This window comes from Mustela erminea, chromosome 3 (genome assembly GCF_009829155.1).
Source record: "Mustela erminea isolate mMusErm1 chromosome 3, mMusErm1.Pri, whole genome shotgun sequence".
Taxonomy (NCBI): domain Eukaryota; kingdom Metazoa; phylum Chordata; class Mammalia; order Carnivora; family Mustelidae; genus Mustela; species Mustela erminea.
The window spans coordinates 24,081,795-24,104,698 of record NC_045616.1 but is presented as its reverse complement, the minus strand read 5'-3'; the positions used below and the strand labels follow the sequence as shown (position 1 = coordinate 24,104,698).

General features: G+C 38.8%; 1 long non-coding RNA gene across 1 annotated transcript; it reads right to left on the bottom strand.

The window, feature by feature from the left end:
• Positions 1-12,604: 12,604 nt before the first annotated feature.
• LOC116586005 lies at positions 12,605-14,977 on the bottom strand. The gene is made up of 2 exons (XR_004283847.1): positions 13,276-14,977; positions 12,605-13,089 (listed from the first exon to the last, which is right to left on the bottom strand). It is a non-coding gene; the product is annotated as an uncharacterized LOC116586005 (long non-coding RNA).
• Positions 14,978-22,904: the final 7,927 nt, after the last annotated feature.

Genomic DNA, 22,904 nt, shown 5'->3' with positions numbered 1-22,904 from the left:
GGTTTAGGATGGCGAACTGGTTTCAAGGATCACCTGCCCTGGACTGATCTTGGAGCACTGTACTAAGTGAAAGCCTGTGCTGGGACTCAGGGGAAGATCAGTTCTCAGGGAAAGAGGTGGTGCTACAGGTAGGGAGTATTTTCTGATTTTGATGGAGTCTGCTGTTTTATTAGTTTTAACACTTTATTCTTCTGCTTTCCTCGTTTATTGACAGAATCAACAATAGCTACCCACACAATCTACATTAACAATCTTCAAGAAAACTACCTGATTCCTTAGAACTACTGTGCCCATTTTACTGTTATGGAAGCCAAGATACTGAGCATTTTAAAAACTTCCCAAACTGTTAACTGGCAGGGCTGGGATCCAAAGAGAGGAATTCTAGCTCTAGATACTGTATATTTAACCAGTTTGCTAGAATTCCTTTTGGGTAGTGCTTGAGATTTGTGGAACTCTTAGTTAATAATGTCCAAAATGAATTAAAAATCCAAGTTGAGGGGCACCTGGGTGGCTCAGTGGGTTAAAGCCTCTGCCTTCGGCTCAGGTCATGATCCCAGGGTCTTGGGATCAAGCCCCGCATCAGGCTCTCTGCTCCGCAGGAAGCCTGCTTCCTCCTCTCTCTGCCTGCCTCTCTGCCTACTAGTGATCTCTGTCTGTCAAATACATAAATAAAATCTTAAAAAAAAAAAAATCCAAGTTCAATATTATATGACTACTTATAAATTACATATATACCAATTCACTCTTAAACTAACAAATTCCTATGATCAGGGAAAAAAAAATGAAAGAATATATTTAAGTATGGATAAGACTAGGGTCCACATAAGAGGAGGTCTTAAAATCACCTAAAATTTTCTTTATCCAGTTTGCTTGGAACAATCACTTTTGTATCCACAGCAACTAGAAGGCCCTATTTGGCATATTTAAGGTGCTTACTGAATCACTGTAAAATGAGTGAATGAATAGTTACAGATATACCTGTGAGCTTTTTTCCTGTCCTTTATTCCAACTGCTGTCCTTAAAAGCCAAGAGGGGTAAGAGTAAGGGAAGAGTGAGGCTGCTCAACAAGCCACTGGTATATTTCTTTGGAAACAGCCAAGTGAAATGCCATGGGTGGTGGCTGGAAAATCCTTGCCCTAAGATGGGAGTCAGGACATCACCATATTCTGCCTCTAACTGGTGGAATTCTTTCTTCAGTCTGTTTTGAGAACCGCTACTCAGCCTATTTTGTGTCACTGCTAACGGGTACCACATCATAACTGACTCCATAAATTGTATTGTTAAAAGCTGGCCTCTAAATACTGAAGTGACTTTTACTGGCTAGATACAGTTAACTGTGATCTGAAGAGACAATAACCTCAATGCAATATGAACATTCTGACCCGAAGTTATCAGTTTAACTTCCAAAAATAACCCCCCAAACAAGTGACTGTTTTGTATCTCTTCTTCATTTTTTTTTTTCCAAATGTTCTAAAATGTGGATTTGGGTTCCAAATCTGTCTCTATGGATGAATATCACCATGGATTCCTCTCTTAATCTCTGTAAGGTTTGGTCTTCTTTTTTGCAAAATGTAGGGACAGTGATAGTTTCTACATCAAAAGAATGAAATGAAAGCAGATAATGGTTGTAAAAACCTAGTCACATTAAATAGTCTCAATAAATATTGCTATGAATAATGTCTGAGAAGCCAGTTGATATCTACAGAAGGATTATAATGAATCATTTATATCTAAGAAAACATTTGTAATAAAGTTAGAACATGATGGAACTAAAACAAACTGGCTTGAATTTAAATAAAATTGGAGGCTAATCCTGCTCTTTTAAATCATGTTACTCATTCCAGCTCTTTCAGAGGACCTGGTTAAAAGATTAAGGAGGGAAGAAGCAATTCTGTGGAAATAAAAGTATTTAGTCGTATAATAAAACATTACATGCTAAGTGTGGATTAGTAAAACTCAAAACAAAACAAAAAAAGAAATAATGGTAGAAATAGAAAATAATGCTTGTGGAATACATTTAAACTCACTTGATTTGTTAAATTATTTTTTTGTTTTTACTGTGGTAAGAATACTTAACGTGAAATCTAACCTCTTCAATTTTTTTAAAGATTTTATTTATTTGAGAGAGACAAAGAGTGAGCGAGAGAGCATGAGCAAGGGAGAGGGAGAAGCAGATTCCCCACTGAGCAGGAAGCAAGCGCCATGTGGGACTCCATCCCAGGACTCTGGGATCATGACCTGAGCCAAAAGCAGACACCCAGATGCCCTTCAATTTTTAAGTGCACAAGACATACGGTTAAGAATAGGTGTGGTGTTGAACAGATATCTGAACTCACTCATCTGGCCTAACTGACACCACCTATTGAACAGAAACTTCCCATTTCCCCCATCCCTCAGTCATTCTGCTCTCTGCTTCTATGATTTTGACTGTCTTGGATATTTGATATAAGTGGAGTCAAGTACTATTTGCTTCTGTTACCGCTTATTTCATTTAGTATAACATCCCCCAGATCCATCCATGTTGCCACCTATGGCAGAATTTCCTTCTTGTTCGAGGCTGAATAATATTCCATAATCCGTTTTATGTGTATACCACATTTTCCTTATCTGTACATCTGCAGATGGCCATTTACATCGTTTCCATGTCTTGGTTGTTGTGAATGATGCTGCAATAAACATGGGAGTACAGACATCTCTTTGAGATCCTCATTTCAACACTTTTGAATAAATATCCAGACATGCAATTGCTGGATCAAATGGTAGTTCTATTTTTCTTTTCTTTTTGGGGGGGGGGGGCGGGGTGGGCAGGGGCAGAGGGACAGGTAGACAGAGAATCTTAAGCAGGCTCCATGTCCAGAGCAGAATTTAATGAGGGGCTCAGTCTCAGGACCTTGATATCATGACCTGAGCCAAAAACCAAGACCTTGATGCTTAACCAGCTGAACCAGCCAGGTGCCCCAGTAGTTCTATTTTTAATTTTTTAAGTAAACTCCACAATGTTATCCATAGAGATTGTACTTTTTTAAATTTTTACCAAAAACATACAAAGGTTCGAATTTCTCTACATCTTTCCCAAAACCTGCTATTTTTTTTTTAATAATAGCCATCATAACAGGTGCAAGGTATTATCCCACTGTGCTTTTGAATTGCATTTCCCCGCTGATTAAATGATGTTGAACATCTTTTTATACACTTCTTGGTCATTCCTGTATCTTCTTTGGAGAAATGTCCATTCAAGTTCTTTGATTATTTATTTATTTATTCATTGTTATTTTTTTTTTTTTTTAAAGATTTTATTTATTTATTTGACAGAGAGAAATCACAAGTAGATGGAGAGGCCGGCAGAGAGAGAGAGAGGGAAGCAGGCTCCCTGCCGAGCAGAGAGCCCGATGCGGGACTCGATCCCAGGACCCTGAGATCATGACCTGAGCCGAAGGCAGCGGCTTAACCCACTGAGCCACCCAGGCGCCCTCATTGTTATTTTTTAAAAGGAGATTGAAAACATATTTTATTAAATTGTTTTCCCCATTATGAAATCTGTAATTGAGAAAGTACCTCATGGGTTGAGGGTAACTCCCGGGGAAGAACACCAGGGAATCGGGATAAAAACACAATGAGAGGAGAAATGAAGAGGCAGGATCAAAACTATTGCCATGCATCCATGAAAAAACAATCTTGTTTTCCGGAACAGCCACAAACAAGCCAAATTTGGGACAGTGAAGCATGTCAGGGCACCAAGTTTGGCTGGTTTATCAAATAAATGTTGATATAACATTGTCTAAGCCTAGTATGTGTCATCTTTTTTTTTTCTCTTTATTTTTTATTTTTTAATTAACATATAATGTATTATTACCCCCAGGGGTATAGGTCTCTGAAACACCAGGTTTACACACTTCACAGCACATATCTTCCCCAATGTCCATAACTCCATCACCCTCTCCCTAACCCCCTCCCCCGCCAGCAACCCTCAGTTTGTTTTGTGAGATTAAGAGTCTCTTATGGTTTGTCTCCCTCCTGATCCCATCTGTTTCATTTATTCTTTTCCTACCCCGAACCCCATGCTGCCTCTCAACTTCCTCATATCAGGGAAATATGATAATTGTCTTTCTCTGATTGACATATTTCACTAAGCATAACACCCTCTAATTCCATCTACATTGTCGCAAATGGCCAAGATTTCATTTCTTTTGATGGCTGCATAGTATTTCATTATATATATATATACACCACCTCTTCTTTATCCATTCATCTGCTGATGGCTAATTAGGTTCTTTTCATAGTTTGGCTATTGTGGACATTGCTGCTATAAACAGTCGTGTGCATGTGCCCCTTCAGATCACTACATTTGTATCTTTAGGGTAAATACGCAATAGTGAGATTGCTGGGTCATAGGGAGCTCTATTTTCAACTTTCTGAGGAACTTCCATGCTATTGGAGCACTTTTTCACGTGTCTGTTGGCCATCTGGACGCCATCTTTGTAGAAATGTCTGTTCATGTCCTCTGCCATTTCTTGATTGGATTGTTTGTCCTTTAGGTGTTGAGAAGCTCTTTATAGATTTTGGATACTAGCCCTTTATCTGATATGTCCTTTACAAATATCTTCTCCCATTCTGTCGCTGTCTTTTGGTTTTGTTAACTGTTTCCTTTGCTGTGTAAAAGCTTTGATCTTGATGAAGTCCCAATTGTTCATTTTTGCCCTTGCTTCCCTCGCCTTTGGCAATGTTCGTAGGAAGAAGTTGCTGCAGCTGGGACAGAAGAGGTTGCTGCCTGTGTTCTCCTCAAGGATTTTCATAGATTCTTTCCTCATATTGAGGTCCTTCATCCATTTAGAGTCTATTTTCGTGTTTGGTATAAGAAAATGGTCCAGTTTCATTTTTCTGCATGTGGCTGGCTGATTTACCCAACACCATTTGTTGAAGAGACTGTCTTTTTTCCACTGGACATTCTTTTCTTTCCTAGTTTGTCAAAGATTAGTTGATCATAGAGTTGGGCGTCTATTTCTGGGCTCTCCATTCTGTTCCATTGATCTATGTGTCTGTTTTTGTGTCAGTACCATACTGTCTTGATGATGACAGCTTTGTAATATACCTTGAAGTCTGCAATTGTGATGCTACCAACTTTGGCTTTCTTTCTCAATATTCCTCTGGCTATTCAAGGACTTTTTGGTTCCATATACATTTTAGGATTATTTGTTCCATTTCTTTGAAAAAAAGGGATGGGATTTTGATAGGGATTGCATTAAAAGTGTGGATTGCTTTAAGTAGCATAGACATTTTCACAATATTTGTTCTTCCTATCCAGGAGCATGGAACATTTTTCCATTTCTTTGTGTCTTCCTCAATTACTTTCATGAGTACTTTATAGTTTTCTGAGTACAGACTCTTTGCCTCTTTGGTTAGGTTTAGTCCTAGGTACCTTATGGTTTTGGGTGCAATTATAAATGGGATGGATTCCTTAATTTTTCTTTCTTCTGTCTTGTTGTTGGTGTATAAAAGTGCAACTGATTTTTGTACATTGATTTTATAACCCAGCACATTATTGAATTCCTGTTCACGTTCTAGCAGATTTGGAGTGGACTCTTTTGGGTTTTCCACATATAGTATCATATCATCCGAAAAGAGTGATAGTTTGACTTTTTCTTTATTGATTTGAACGCCTTTAATTTCTTTTTGTTGTCTGATTGATGAGGCTAGGACTTCTAGAACTACGTTGAAGAGCATTGGTGATAATGGACATCCCTGCCATGTTCCTCACCTTAGTGGAAAAGCTCTCAGTTCTTCTCCATTGAGAATGATATTCACTGTGGGGTTTTCCTAGATGGCTTTGATGATATTGAGGTATGTGCCCTCTATCCCTGCACTTTGAAGAGTTTTGATCAGGAAGGGATGCTGTACTTTGTCAAATGCTTTTTCAGCATCTATTGAGAGTATCTTATGATTCCTGTTCTTTCTTTTATTTATTATTATTTATTATATTATATATCTAGATATTACATATCTATTATTTATTGTATCACACTGATTGATCTGCAGAAGTTGAACCAACCTTGTAGCCCTGGGAATAAATCCCAATTGGTTGTGGTGAATAATCCTTTTAATGTACTGTTGGATCCTACCGGCTAGCATTTTGGTGAGAATTTTTGCATCTGTGTTCATCAAGGATATGGGTCTGTAATTCTCTTTTTTGATGGGGTCTTTGTCTGGTTTTGGGATCAAGGTGATGCTGGCCTCATAAAATGAGTCTGGAAGTTTTCCTTCCATTTCTATTTTTTGGAACAGTTTCAGGAGAATAGGAATTAATTCTTCTTTAAAATGTTTGGTAGCATTCCCCCGGGAAGCCATTTGTCCTGGGCTCTTGTTTTTTGGGAAATTTTTGATGACTGCTTCAATCTCCTTACTGGTTATGGGTCTGTTCAAATTTTCTATTTCTTCCTGGTTCAGTAGTGGTAGTTTATATGTCCCTAGGAATGCATCCATTTCTTCCAGATTGTCAAATTTGTTGGCGTAAAGTTGCTCATAATATGTTCTTATTATTGTTTATATTTCTTTGGTGTTGGTTGTGATCTCTCCTCTTTCATTTACGATTTTATTTGGGTCCTTTCTCTTTTCTTTTGGATACATCTGGCCAGGGGTTTATCAATCTTATTAATTCTTTCAAAGAACCAGCTCCTAGTTTCTTTGATTTGTTCTATTGTTTTTTTGGTTTCTATTTCATTGATTTCTGCTCTCATCTTTATTATTTCTCTTCTCTTGCTGGGTTTAGGCTTTCTTTGTTGTTCTTTCTCCAGCTCCTTTAGGTGTAGGGTTAGGTTGTGTACTTGAGACCTTTCTTGTTTCTTGAGAAAGGCTTGTATTGCTATATATATTTTTTCCTCTCAGGACTGCCGTTGCTGTGTCCCACATATTTTGAGCTGTTGTGTTTTCATTATCATTTGCTTCCATGAATTTTTTCAATTCTTCTTTAATTTCCTGGTTGACCCATTCATTTTTTAGAAAGATGCTCTTTAGTCTCCATGTATTGGGGTTCTTTCCAAATTTCCTCTTGTGATTGAGTTCTAGCTTCAGAGCATTGTGGCCTGAAAATATGCAGGGAATGGTACCAATCTTTTGATACCGGTTGAGACCTAATTTAGGACCCAGGATGTGTTCTATTCTGGAGAATGTGCCATGTGCATTACAGAAGAATGTGTAGTCTGTTGCTTTGGTTATTCACTGCTATGCAGTGCTAATCACTGATTAGCAGTGCTATTCACTGCTCCTGTGATTAAACAGGAGAACCTTAAACATTCTGGATATTAACTCTTTATCAAATGCAGAGTTTCAAATATTTTTTCCCATTCCACAGGTTGCCTTTTACTTTGTGGATTGTTTGCTTTGCAACATAGAAGCTTTTCAGTTCGAAATAGTCCTACTTGCCACTTTACTTTTGTTGCTTATGCTTTTGGCATTTTAGCTAAGAAATCATGGCCAACACTACGGTGAAGAAGCTTTACTTCTATTTTCTTATAGGATTTATACAGTTTCAAATCTTTTACTGAACTCTATAATGCATTTTGAGTTGATTTTTTAATGTGTGGTATAATATAAGGGTTTAATTTAATAAATACATGAAACAGAGTAGAAAAATTTAAAAATCAACAAAGCTAAGAGTTAATTGTTTGAAGAGAGAAACAAAACTAACAAATTTTAGCTAGGCTAACTAAGAAAAAAGAGCACTCAAATAAGTAAAATCAAAAATCGAAGAGAAGACATCACAACTGGTGCCAGAGAGATAACAAGAATAAGAGGCTGCTATTAACAATTACATGTCAACAAACTGGATGTCCTAGAAGAAGTGCATAAATTCTAGAAATATACAATCTACCAATATTGAATCCAAAAGAAACTGAAAATCTGAATGAATTAATAAGTAAGGAGATCGAATCAGTAATCAAAACTTCCAGGAAGGGGAAAAAATAAAAAAAAAGCCCTAGGGGCGCCTGGGTGGCTCAGGGTGGTTCAGTCCCACATTGGGCTCTCTGCAAGCACGGAGACTGCTTCCCTCTCATTCTCTCTGCCTGCCTCTTTGTCTATTTGAGATCTCTGTCTGTCAAATAAATAAATAAAATCTTAAAAAAAAAAAAATACCCAGGACCAGATGTTTTCCCTAGTAAATGTTGCCAAATTTAAAATAAATAAATAGATTACTTAAATAAATAAGGCCAAAACTTTTCAAACTTTCCAAAATTTAGAGGAATACACTCCAAAACTCATCTTATGAGGCCAGCATTACCCTATTATCAAAGCCAGGTAAGATACCACAAGAAAGTTATTAGCCAAGATCCCCAATAAATAAAGATACAAAATCCCTTAAAAGTATTAACAAACTGAATTCAACAGCACATTAAAAGGATCATGTACCATGAGTAAGTAGAATTTATACCTGGATAAAGGATATTTCAAGATAGATCCATTAATGTGAAATATCACATTAAAGAATGAAGAGTAAAAATCATGTGATCATCTCAATAAATGCAGACAAACCATTTGAGAAAATTCAATACCCTTTCATGAAAAAAACCTTCATCATCCTAGGTATACAAGGAATTTACTTTAACATAGTGAAGACCACATATAACAAGCCCAAAGGTAACATCACAATCAACATTTAAAAGCTGGAAGCTTTCACTCTAAAGATCAACAAGCAAAGGATTCTCATTCTTGTTGCTTTTATTCGGTATAGAACTCTAAGTCATAGCCAATGCAATTAGGTAAGAAAAAGAAATAAAGGGCATCTAAATCACAGAGGAAAAAGTAAAATTATGTTTGCTGATGACATGTTCTTACATGTAGAATAACCTAAATAATCCACAAAACGCCAAGAGAATAATAAGTATAAAAAATTTCCAGGATAAAGAAAATCAACATACAAAAAAAACCAATAATGTTTCTGTATCTTAGCAATAAACTATGCAAAGAAGGAATTAAGAAAATAATCCCACGTCCAGTACAGTAGCATCACAAAACAAAACCAAACAAAACTTTGGAACAAACTTAACCAAGGATGCTGAAACTATGCTGAAAACTATGAAAACTGGTGAAAGATAGTTTATTGTTTTTAAGATTTTATTTATTTATTTGACAGAGAGAGAGAGAGATCACAAGTAGGCAGAACAGAAGGCAGATGGCGGGAGGGAGCAGGCTCCCTGCTGAGCAGAGAACCTGATGTAGGGCTTGATCCCAGGACCCTGAGATCAAGACCTGAGCCGAAGGCAGAGGCTTAACCCACTGAGCCACCCAAGCGCCCCAATAAAAGACATTTTAAATACACCAAAACCTTTTTTAAAATATCAACATTTCACCAGTAATTACTGAAGATGTTGTTAAAAACAATGCCTTTTATTTTATATGTTTATTATTATCCTTAATGACTAGTTTAATATTACATAAATGATGATTCTAGGAAAAGAGTAAAATTAATTTGCATTAAAAGTAAAATAATGAAGGGGTGCCTGGGTTCAGTCCTTAAGGTTCAGTCCTTAAGTGCCTGCCTTCGGCTCGGGTCACGAGCCCCAGGGTCCTCATGCATTGGGCTCCCTGCTCCGCGGGAAGCCTGCTTCTCTTGTCCCACTCCCCAGGCTTGTGTTCATGGTATCGTTATCTCTCTCTCTGTAAAATAAATAAATAAAACCTTTTTTAAAAAAGTAAAATAATGAAGAATCAGAAAAGGAACACATAAAGATAACCTTTAAATAGGCTCCAGTTACAAAGTGTATTTAAAATTATCCACTCTGAAAATCCAAATGTCAAAATATAATTAGACTATAGTTTATTTGCAGAAACAGAATTAAACGACTCTAAGAATAGACTTCAAGCAGGTTTTCTTTTGGTATATAATTAAACATTTTCAGAAGATTAATGACAAATCTGCAGAAGCAGGTCATATTGCGAGGTGTTTTCTTTGCAATGTAAACTACAACTGAATCATTTCAATAAAATATCAGTTACAAGGGCAAGGATGAGTCACCTAAAGTACTATATATCCACTATTTTAGGAGTTCACATATATCAATGATCTTTAATTATAATAAGCATCACAACTGTCCCAAAATGCTCATGAGAAAATCATCTGAGAGAAAGTTACTCAAGATAAGTCAGCAACAGAGGCAGCATCCAAACTCATCTCTGTCTGAGGTTAGAAGGCACTAGAACATATGCATACACGTGGGCTTTAAAATCAGACACATGAGATGTGGAATTTATACCATTAAAATTTTATTTTAAATTTCATTTAATCCGAAATTACTATGGTTCTGTACCCTAATCCTAATTTCCAGTTCTGTTTCTAGACTTTTTTTTTTTTCTTGGTCAATCTCTAACCCCATGCAAACTAATGAAGCTTCAAATTTCCTCCTGAGAAAGTGATAGTAAAAATATTTGACCATTTTCAGGGCCTCGTTGCTACCCAATCAGAACTTGCATCAGGTACAAGATTCAGACCCTGTGAAGAGCCATTTGGTGGAGGAATTCAGTATTGCTCCAAGGCATTTGGGTCCTGGCTTTTCCTATTTCCTGTATGCATACTTCCCATTATAGCCACTCTGTTTACTTACCAGGCTGAACCTCCTCTACCATATACACCCTGGGGACAGGGAATGCCAAGAACAATTGTCATGTCAGCTTTAAAATAACACCTTGAAGGACAAAAAACAAAAGATGGATGGGGGTGCCTGACTGCCTCTCAGAAAAGCATGTGAATCCTGACCCCTGGGGTTATGAGTTTGGTCCCACATAGAGTATTGAGATAGCTAAAAAAAGACTTTTTTTTTATATATGTCTCCAATTTAGAAAATTAACAGAAGTAGACACTTAATTGAAAAACTAAGATAAAAAGAGAGTATGAGTACAGACAAAAGGTTGATATCCAGGATCTATAAAGAACTCCTCAAACTCAACACACACAACACAGACAATCATATCAAAAAATGGGCCGAAGATATGAACAGACACTTCTCCAATGAAGACCTACAAATGGCTATCAGACACATGAAAAAATGTTCATCATCACTAGCCATCAGGGAGATTCAAATTAAAACCACATTGAGATATCACCTTACACCAGTGAGAATGGCCAAAATTAGCAAGACAGGAAACAACAGGTGTTGGAGGGGATGTGGAGAAAGGGGAACCCTCTTACACTGTTGGTGAGAATGCAAGTTGGTGCAGCCTCTTTGGAGAAGACTGTGAAGATTCCTCAAGAAATTAAAAATAGAACTTCCCTATGACCCTGCTATTGCACTCCTGGGTATTTACCCCAAAGATACAGATGTAGTGAAAAGAAGGGCCATATGTACCCCAATGTTTATAGCAGCAATGGCCACGGTCGCCAAACTGTGGAAAGAACCAAGATGCCCTTCAACAGACGAATGGATAAGGAAGATGTGGTCCATATACACTATGGAGTATTATGCCTCCATCAGAAAGGACGAATACCCAACTTTTGTAGCAACATGGATGAGACTGGAAGAGATTATGCTGAGTAAAGTAAGTCAAGCAGAGAGAGTCAATTATCATATGGTTTCACTTATTTGTGGAGCATGACAAATAGCATGGAGGACATGTGGAGTTAGAGTGGAGAAAGAAGTTGGGGAAATTGGAAGGGGAGGTGAACCATGAGAACCTATGGACTCTGAAAAACAATCTGAGGGTTTTGAAGGGATGCGGGGGGTGGGAGGTCGGGGTACCAGGTGGTGGGTATTATAGAGGTCATGGACTGCATGGAGCACTGGGTGGGGTACAAAAATAATGAATACTGTTATGCTGAAAATAAATAAAAATAAATTTTAAAAAAGACAGTATGACTTAACTAAAAATATTTCAGAGTAGACTCAATTAAAAATATGTAAGTAGAACTATACTTGGTAAAGACAGGTATGTTTATTTGCCATGTAAGTTTAAACAACTGAATTTAGCATCTTAAGAAAGACAAAACATTTACCCAGTTCAAAGTTAATACTGAAATTAGAGGTGAATCTTCCAAAAGGTAAGACATTTACATAATATACTACATAATACACTATGTGGGGTAAATGTATTGGAGTTTTTATTCCCAGAATATACAAACTGAAATGTTTTTAATTTGACCGGCATTCTGCACACTATACCAGGTGTTCTTCACGTGCTATTTATATTCTTATCTTGGTAACCATGTATTAAGGTTATTACTAGTTCCCACTTCACAGCAGAAGAAACTGAAGTCCAGAGAGTCTAAATAACTTCCCTAGAGATTTAAGCAGCACATACAGGGCATGTTTTTTTCTTTATATTCTGCACTGCGGGGAGAAATGTTCCTAAGCAGGAACCATTGTTCATTTTGCAAGGGCGTGGGAAGAAAAGAACAATTACTACTGGAAGATATAACTGCAGATATATCTAACTTCCGAGGGTTTCATCTGGCTAAAACAGTGAGTCCCCAAAAGAATAAACATGGAAATGTCTTCACCTACAAATAAATTTTATGTTAGACTATTTCCTTAATAAGTGAACCATTCTCTTTAGGATCCAAATCCTTCCCTCTTCCTCATCCCAACATATTATTGAAATTGATGGCAATAAAATCACTGCATTCCAAAGGCTGAAAAATTTAATGACTTGTCATTATAAAATAACATATTTATACGCTGAAAAAGGGCTGAAGAGAGTGGTATACACATGCTTCTGGGAACTGTGGTGTCTACGGGAAATACCATGTTTTATAGTATGTGGTTAATGACATACACAGTGCCTCCAGAGCAAAATGGGCCACTTCCAAAGGTAAGATTGCTCCATCTTCATCCCATTCTTCTCTTGGAATTCTTTTTTTTTTTTTAAGTTTACAGACCTCTAGTAATTAAAAATAGTATCAGCCTCATTGGCAAAATCTTTGAGCCACAGCTTTCTCTGGGTTCATTCTTTCTAAGCCCAAAAACTCACGAATGCAGTCAAAGGTCTTTAGATAAAGTTATACTTGAAATGCCTCTGGTGTGTTCTGGAGAGTAACGTCATATCTGAGCTGTACCGATGTTGCATGTCAAAACTACTGGTCTTTTGGTCTTCTTAGGAGATCATGTACTGTAAACTGAAATATGAGGGGAGTGCTTTTCAGTCTCCATTTAACTGTCATTCTTTGAAATATTTTATGTCACCTGCCCAACTTCCGTCTACCCTTCTGAATACTGGGTGACAGAGCCAGAGGGTGGTGCGTAAATGAATGACCTTGGGTTCTGCCAGCCAAGGTCTGGAGTCATCGGCTATCACCTGAAATGAGCCGGACTGCCAGGATCAATATGAGGAGCAGACTGGAAATCTGAGAGCAAAGACCGGAGCTTCACCTGCTGGGCACGATCTATCTAAAAGGACCAGAGAATAACGGTCATAAATCACAGAGCCAAGAGGTTAGTGATCGGGAAAACAAATTAAAGTGAAAGAAGTCAAGGAATAACTTAGATTAGTTCCACGTAATTTCACCAGAAAAATGACTGGACTTAGCAACTCCCCTTTTGGGATTCTCAGGGGATTTCAACTCAAGTGAAGGGTCCAGTATTGTGTGAACACCCTCTTCCTTGGCATGTATTCCAGAGCTCTCTTGAATCTCCCTGGAAGGAATGTGAGGTATGTGTAGAGCTTTCAGAATTATCATGGCTGCCTTCAAGGCATGTCTTTCCAGTACTGAGACTGGTTTTGGTGCAGATGGGGCCCAATATGTTCTCCACTATGGATTCTGGTTCCTGTCACGGGCTACTGGAGATGGATTAATGGCATGGAAACATGAAGCCACATGCATTCCAACAGAGATGTTAAAGAGCCAGTAGTGGGTACCAACAATTTGGTCTGGTTTATACAAAACAGTCATTTTTTTCCTACTAATATGGAGCAGGTCATATAATATAGAAGTAAGCAGTCTACAGAGCCTGGACCTTGTATGAACTGAAAAGTTTTAAGCTTCTCCAAAGCATCCTGATGCTTTCCAATCTATGATAGTACAAAAGCCAAAAATCCAATGACAACTGTGCATAATTTCCAAATCATACATCCATTCTTCTCTTCCTTTACACATACATGATTTACCATTGAGTGTTCAACAGATGATAGACAAGACTGAGCCAACCCTCAGCTCATTTACACCCAAGCTGACAATAATGGACCTCACTACTGGGGCGGTGATTACAGCTTACAGGTAATGGCTACATAATCATTAAGATTATCATCAATCTTAAGAATTGTAGGGTAGGCTGGTTTCTATTAATGGAATTGGAAATAATGGGGTTAGGGAACAAAGAAGGCTCATGGAAGCCAACTGCTATATGAGGGTATGATCTAAAAGCCAGAGGGGATTTAAGCTTTTTAAGGAGATTCTCATCTTTTGAAGTACTGAATATGCTGCAAATCAGACCAAGATATTAAAGTCACAACAAAACTGCACAGGGGACTAATTTCAGTAAGTTTCAGTAAGTCATTTGTCAAATTCAGATCCTTGATAGAAAAAGGAGAAAATGAAGATATCCAAGATGGGAATGAATATTTATTAGATAAGCATGAAAATCTTGAACCCCGAAATTCTTTATATCTTATGCCTCAATAGGAGTAGCCTCACCTCCTCCCTGATCATCATGTTCCTGACTAGAAATCGTGCAATGGCTTCAGATGACACTGCTGCCTCTGATGACAGTATCTGTTTTTTTTCTAGATCTGCCCCAGCTCTCCTCATTCCCTCTGGCCAAGTAATGTCATATCTTTGCCTAACTGAAGTGGTAAGTAACATAAACTTCCTTGTCCAGGAAAAACTAGCTTACATGCCAAAGAAATCTGAGTACTTGAGTAAGTCAGACAGGCAGGAACCAGGGTATTACACATTTAAGTGGGATCTTAGAGAGCTGGACTGAACTGTGAAGCAGAATATCAGATAGGACAAGGAAGTAGCTATCTTGAGTCCCCTCACTCACAAACCGATACCCAATGTCTGACATCTGGAGCAAATCCTGTCTGCTTGTATGACTCCTTGAAGCTGTATACAACGCTGAAGCTGTATACAACACTGAGTAGAGATGTTAGTCTTCCTCAGTACAGCCACAGCTGTACTGAAAGGGGGTTAGCAGACAGACGTGGCAACGAAGGCTAAGATATGGTATGAATTTGGAAGAGATACTCTCTCTGGTTTGATCTTTACATATCTGAAAAACAGAAATAACAATACCCCAGATTAGACTTTACATCGCTTCACAGTAGAGCCTGTTGTAATTCACTCTTATATTTCTTGCTCCTTAAAAGAGATCACAAACATTTCTGGACTCCGCAAATAAAGAAAGGCTTTCTGTGGGGATTCAAGTGGCACAATGTAGAAATATACCTCAAATATCTGACATAATGAGGTGCTCACTACATCAAAGATTTCCCTGCTCCATATGCTTGCTTTTAAATCTGCTTCGTATCTCTCCATTCTACTCTTTGCAAAGTGAATCACATGTTCTGCCCTCTTTAGGACAGTTATCATCTTCTGCCATGTCCATTAGAAGGGCCTTTTATCTGTTAATCCCTATCTGTTCCTCCCCCATTATCCACAGAGCTGGTTGTTACAATTTGTTACTAAATCAAAGAACTGATCATGCTAGCACTTGCTTTCCACTTACTTGAGGACAAAGCCAAAATTCCTTCTCCTAGAAAACATTGTCCTTTACTAGTATGGCAGAAACTGTATGGGCTAAGAGTTAGCAAATGCTTACTTAGGGAATGGCTGCTAACAAGTGAGTATTTGTTCAATTTAATCTCTTAAACTCGTTCCTTTGTCTGTAGAAGCTGTATACAAATACTGAAGGTAGAGATATGCTGTAGTGTAGAACAGAAGAGATAAAATGTGGGAAGCACCTGGGAAAGGATGGGTGCCAGATTAGCTTTAAGTATAAAAGTACTGTTCCCTCTAGCTATATCTCCTGCCATGTGCCCTTCAACCCAAGGTTGGAATCACCCAAGTATTTCATTTTGAGAAACTCAGTTAATGATGAGACCAGCCAAACCAATTCCCCATTAGTATTTATAAAAGAAATGCTAATAGGTGTTGTCCCTGTCGCCTTTCTTTTAGACTGTCCCAAAAACCTTCTTCTCCCAGAAGATTTTTCCATTTTATCTGAGCTCACTCCCCAAATGCTATATGCAAAAGCAGTAGTTTCTCTTCCTCATTCTAGAAAATGTGCTGCGTTCACTTCATTATACTACAGATCCCACTGTAAAGTTACTGCCTGTGCCACGGCCACCTGTCACTAGACAATGTGCTCTTGGGGACAGATTCCACTGAATTCTTCCAGAATCCCTCCCCAATCTAAGCAGATTCTGGCTGCCATGCTCATGCCCGACAGACATATGGCAGTGACTGAGCAAACTGATGAAAAAATTCAGATTTCATCAATTAAAAAAAAAAAGGTTTAAATACTTAATGACAAAGATCTTTTCGGCTAACACCTCTGTGTAAAACCTCAAGAATTCTCTATAAAATAATCAACAGAAATGAATACTATGAAATAGGAGAGCATCATATTTAAAGATATAGTAAATAAATTGTTTGGTTAGGTTCTCCAGGAATTAATGAAAATCTCCTTGTGGAAAGCTCAGCATTCCACAAAAGTGAAGAAATACATAATGGTAAAATGAAGAAAACAACAGTTTTCTTGGGAAGCTTTAAAATGTTTTATTTTAAAATATTAATGTTTACCACATTCTAACATGAGAGCTGATGTCTGTTGCTATACCAGTGCCTCTAGTCCATATGTTCGTATTTCGGTTAACAGGAAGTAAGGAAGTAAGAGGAAAAGCGGGAGATGGAGATTGGGAGTTCCTGTCTGTGCCAAGTCAAAGTCCAGAAGGAATAAAGTGGGAAAATAATAACAAAAGAAAGAGCAAGGATCAACTGAAATGATACACATCATTATCCCATAAAGTTTTTGCTGTCACGCGCTCAGCAAGCTTTTGCGGAGTTTGACAGTTGTGAAAACAATTCTTAAAACAACAAACAAAAATGTTTCATTTGGCAGGTGGGATAAATTCAGTGCCTGAGCTATTACGTGGGGCTGTCGATATGAAGAAAGTAAATGGTAAAAAGGCACTTTGGGGATTCAGTTAGATGTGAGCTTATTAAAAATTATACAAAGGATCACAATACAGAGAAAGTCAGTGGGCCTCTTCAGATCAAGGCATCATAAAGAATGTCCGAGATGTAAAGAAAAATGTAGTTCAAAATAAAGGAAGCAGATTGCAAGTGCTTGAAATGTTACCCATTTTAAAAAAATATACCAATAGAGCCTTCCAGGCTGTTAAATGGTTAACTCCTGCAAGTCTGGGCACTTTGTCTGGTAGACTAGAGTTGGCTTTGCACAGCACTGCCAGGAAACAGACTTAATGAAATATTTTAAGTAATAATTAGAACAGTAGCATAAGACGATAAAATATCCTAAATGTGCTTTCCAGAGTCTCACAGAGAAGGGGGGGAAAGGGGGGAAAATTTAAAAATACATATAGAAACGGCAAGTTTTCCTTTCTGATCCTTCTCAATTCCAGGAGCAATAACTTGGATAGTACCAAAATTAAAACAGACGGACAAAAGTAGATCAGTGTACTCTCCTGTCCTTCAAATAATGATAAAATTCTGATTTTAATTAAAACTGTCTGAGCATAGGAATGCCTGGGTGGCTCAGCTGGTTAAGTCACTGCCTTTAGCTCAGGTCATGGTCCTGGAGTTCTGGGATCGAGTCCCACATCAGGCTCCCAGCTCCTTGGGGAGTCTGCGTCTCCCTTCTCATGCTCTCTCTCCCTCTCTCAAATGAATAAATAAAATTAAAAACAAAAAACCAAAAACAAAAAACAAACCTATCTGAGCATATAATACAGGCTGCACTTCAATATTTGTCGTCACTTTACAAAGCACTGCCTACAAGATATGGGTGCTGACCTCTGCTATGAAACACTGATGAGGGAGCAGAAGGCTGGCTGAGGACAAAGCAAAAGCTGGCACCTTATACTCCCCACTTCTCCCCCCACCTCGGTGACATGTGTCACATCCCTCAGGCACCCCTGCCTGCCTTAAAAGGAAAACAAATAATTAACTTGCAGAGATCACAATCCTGCAAGACAGGAGTCTCCCTTGGTTTACAAATGTCCTAGTGATTAACAACAAAGAAACTATCTTATCAATAGCCTAACTTCCAGAGACAAACAACTCAGTTCCTAAAGCCCTAACACTGCCCTCCTCTCTGTAAAACTGAAGGAGGCTGAGATGAAAGGAAATATAAATAAAGTTAAATTTCTTCTAAATCTAAAGCTCATTGACAAGGAGCTCATTGATAGGAGGAATATGACATTCCACCAGGAAACTCCCAACTGTCTTCATGTTAGTGCCTTATTAGAGGTAAAAAACAGCCTTGGCTTGACAATAACCATGACTCCAGTATCCTGACGGTTTTCTTTACCCTGTTACCCCTTCTGAACAACCCTTTTGTCCTTACCTACCCAACTCCCGTGTATATAATCAGCCACTCCTCAGGGTATCAAGGCAGCAGATCTTTCTGCCCACGGGTCCTGTCCTTGTGCTTTAATAAACCACCATTTTGCATCAAAGATGTCTCAAGAATTCTTTCTTGGTCATTGGCTCCCGACCTCACCCCACCAAACCTCACCTATGTTCTAGAACTTCATCAAAACCACCTCAGCCATCAGATTCTCCTTACATATGGGGTTTTACATTATTTTCTGATTTAAGTAAACCAATAAAAGAATAGAAGCCTTTGGTTTTCATTTTATTTCCACTGAACTCGCCATCATGAACATGCCTAGAAATCTCTAGAACAGGGTTCTTCCCCGATTGACATTCAATGATCACCTCTTCCTATAAGTCCACTGCTCAATGAATCCATCTGTAACAGACATTTACTTCTGGTGGGTACTAATCTCAGTCATTTTCTTCAGATTCTAAGCCTTTTAGAGAAGGTACATAATTTTTTTTTTTTTTTTTTGCCTCCTAAAAGCTGTTAAGACCTCCATCTGCAACTTTACACATAATAAATCACTTAGATCATCATCTGAAGTCTGTTTGTAAAGCTAATAAGCCTTGAGGCATGTCTCTTGAAATGCAATCTAATCTGAAGCAGATGAATTGAGCTCTAGAAAGTACACTGTGTACCGACCCAAGGTGAAGATACAAACTGAATTACCATGGGCTATTTAAGTAGTTTTTAGAAAAGCATCATCAGTATAAGTAAAAATGACAAACTGCTCGTTTCAGAGAGAAGACCCCCTATGACCTTTAGTCATTCTTATCTATTTGGGGTCCTGTGAGGAACATGGTGTTCTACACATCAGTGATAGGATGAGTGATAATATGCCTACCTACTACAGAATCCACAACAGTAGGTAACTTTCAACACTCACTGAAGTCTATGCTGGGGCCCCTAAGACCTTCTCCCCCACCCCCAAAGATTTTATTTATTTATTTGACAGGCAGAGATCACAGGTAGGCAGAGAAGCAGGCAGAGAGAGAGAGACAGAGAGAGAGAGAGAGAGAGAGAGAAGGAAACAGGCTTCCTGCTAAGCAGAGAGCCCAATGCTGGGCTCGATCCCAGCATCCTGACATCATGACCTGAGCTGAAGGCAGAGGCTTTAACCCAGTGAGCTACCCAGGCGCCCCACCCCTAAGACATTCTTGGCTCCCTTAAAGAACTGTGGTTATACAAAATCCTGAAGCAAACCTAGTACACCATCAATCTCTGCCCAAACCTATATTTAAACCATAATTCTGGATCGTTGAGAAAACTGGCTCCACAGGCTGTGCGCAGGACAGTTAATTGTCATTGATTCCTTCCTTCCCACTCCACCCCAATACAGAGGCAGGGCTACCTATAAGCTTTATGGATCTTCCATACTCTTATAATGATATTTAAATAAGAGAACTGGTTCCCATGAGAGTTCCCTAAGATACACAGGCTTCTGATCCAAGGATAAAGGATTTTTGCGAGATATACCCAAGTTCACAAAGAATTACAGGGTACCAATGACTCCATATAGTGTCTCATAACATATCTTTACTTATACCTGCCTGCCAAACGAAGGAATTCATAGATTCCAACTGGAATCAGGTCATGTATTTCCATGCAGAGTACTTCATGTATTCAGACATAAGCAGAATAAGGGAAGAAAATCTTTTGGCAGTTTCTCTATTAAGGTAATGAGCTGTGTTTCTGAGAGTGTAGAAGGCATTGCCATTCTTCCCTATTTAAAGTAAGCAGACAATTTCTACTGCAGTCATTAAAAGTTCCCAAACCGGAAGCCTTCAGATCACTGCTAGATTGGCTTACTAGTCTCAATCTTTTGCATAAATATAAAGTGGATAGGTTTCCATTTTCTTCTTTCAATCGCGCTTTGGATCCTACCAAAATATACTACCAACCCCTTCATGGAATTCTGAGTCCAGCTTTCTAGTTATGTTTGGTTAAAAAAAAAAAAAGTGTAATCTGTTTAAAAGTTCTAATCTCCTATCCAAGGAAAAACTCTATATAACATTCATGCTCCCTTTTTCGGATGCTTGCTTTTCTAGGTGGTTGAGAACAGGAAGGATTAGGGTCAAAGTCTCTTTACTTGGTTTCAGACCACTGCTTTCAGGAGGTCATTGCTCTTAGGACATGTCCTCTGTACAGCCAGCACTCAAAAAACAAACCCCCTCATAGGAAGCACGATTGGCTTCTCTGATATGTACGAGATCACAGACCTACAAAATGTCCTGACATGGGTTATATGGATCCAGCTTCAACTCATACATTTGTAGCTCCCATTTGTACTGGGTTGTTTCTCCCATAAGCAGCCCACTTGGGTGGGATCCTAGCCCTAGGACTCACTGGAGCGGTTTCTTTGTATTTGGTGTCTGGGGAAACCAGGCCTGCATCACTACCAGTCCCTCCGCCATCTCTCTCCATTCTCTGTCCTCGTTCCCCTTGGAACTGGGCCAGATCTAAGGAGATTCTTAAAGAGAAATCACGTCCTAACTTTCCCTTCTTTCAGAAGTCCCCAAATGTTTAGAACCACTTTTCCTAGTGTTCTATTTTTCCCAACTGGCTTCAAGGAAAGCAAAGAACCATCTCCCTTTCTACTGACTGGAGAAAAAAAAACTCTCTCAGCAATAATCCTCTCAGGGCACAGGTCCTTTTCCCTGCACATCAAGCCCCCTCCTCCTCCTAAGTATGCTCATGGTAGTGGTGAGGCCACAGGAGCGCCCATGTATTGCTCCTTTGGAACATACACAGAAGTCTATAAACCCAGTTCCTGACTGCTATGACCTCTCGAGAGTTAAGGAAGACTTATTTTCAAATTTGGGATCTGGTAGCCAATTCTAGGCATGTGGAAGAGCCCCCAAAAGCCTGTTAACGAAGGTCTTAGGAAGAAAGACATTTCTACCGTCCCCCATGGCCACACCTCATAATTAACCTCGTCAGTGGTGAGATTAGTTCTGTCTGCACCCATCTTAGTAGCGGAACATAGAGAACAATTCCCAGTCTGATTTTAAATTAAAATTTTGTATCAACAAAGGCACTGCATACACTGTTTTTTGTTATACTTAAGACTATGTTTACTGGGTTTCCAGATTATTAATCTCGCTCTATCCTACTGAGAGCAATAGTCACGGGGTTATCATGATACAGAACACTGAGCTGGGGTCTAGAGAGCATGTAGTAAATCTTGGCATTAAGCCTTTGTCTACTAAGCCGGTTATTTTGTTTTGGTTTTTTAATCTGCAGATTACAAAGATCTACGTGAAACTGGTTGGACTAACCCCTCTTCCCTGCTAAAATCTAGGAAAGGACTGGGTTTTAGGTATCATTCTTCTCAGATGGTTCAAACATGGCCATTTGATGCTTACATTGTGGCGCTTTATAATAAAAGCAACTGTAGGTCTTCAGAACGAATCAAAATGGTCCTTAGCACAACAGTGAGATGTTGTTTCACCAATGACTAGAATAAAAGCTATAAAAAGAGAAAGGAGTTTTATTTTTCAAGCAGTATATTATACTAAATTTTAAAAAAAGAAAAATGCATAGGAATTACAAAGATATTTTGACAGAGGACTGATAGATCATACTGGTAAAAACTGGGGACTGGAACTAGAGCCTTCAGGTGTGGATGCTCCTCCCATTCCTGGGAGCCCAAGCCACTTGTCTCTGCGTCTTCCCTGCATGCTGACACACATTTTTTGAAGGTGTATACTACCTAAGGATGTCAAAGTGAAGGGCACCGTTTATATATCGCACAGTTATGTATCTGTGCCGACATACGGTTATCAGTGCAAAGATTCTGAATCTCCCAGATGAAGTCTAGAGCTAGAAGAGGAGGATCCTGCCTACACATCTGGGGCCTGCAGCTGTGGCCACAGACACACTCCAGCAGAGAACGTGCACACATTCGTCCACACATCTGTGCACAGGAGTAAGTCCCGCCCCAACCATACTCTGAATTCTCAAGTAGCTCTTCCCTCCCAAACATGAAATGTGTGTCTCGCTGTGGGAAGACGACTCCGCAGCTGCCTGTGGAGAGCAAGCACTCTGGAGAACCTTTGTCACATTTTTACAGGTCCTAGGCACAGACTCTAACCATGGATTTAAAACGGGTTTTTACATATGAGGTGGTCTTTCATGTCAACTAAATATGATCAGTAAACCCCTAAGCTTGTTTCCTCAACCTAGTAAGTGAGCCATAGTACGTGGTCATTCAAATTTTGCAACAGCATACAAGCTTTTTTTTCTTTCCTTCCTTTCTTCCTCTTTCTTTTCTTTTTCCTTTTTTTCCTTTTCTTTTCCTCCCTCCCTCCCTCCATTCTTTTCATTTCTTTCCCTCGCTCTTTCTCTTTCTTTCTTTCCCCC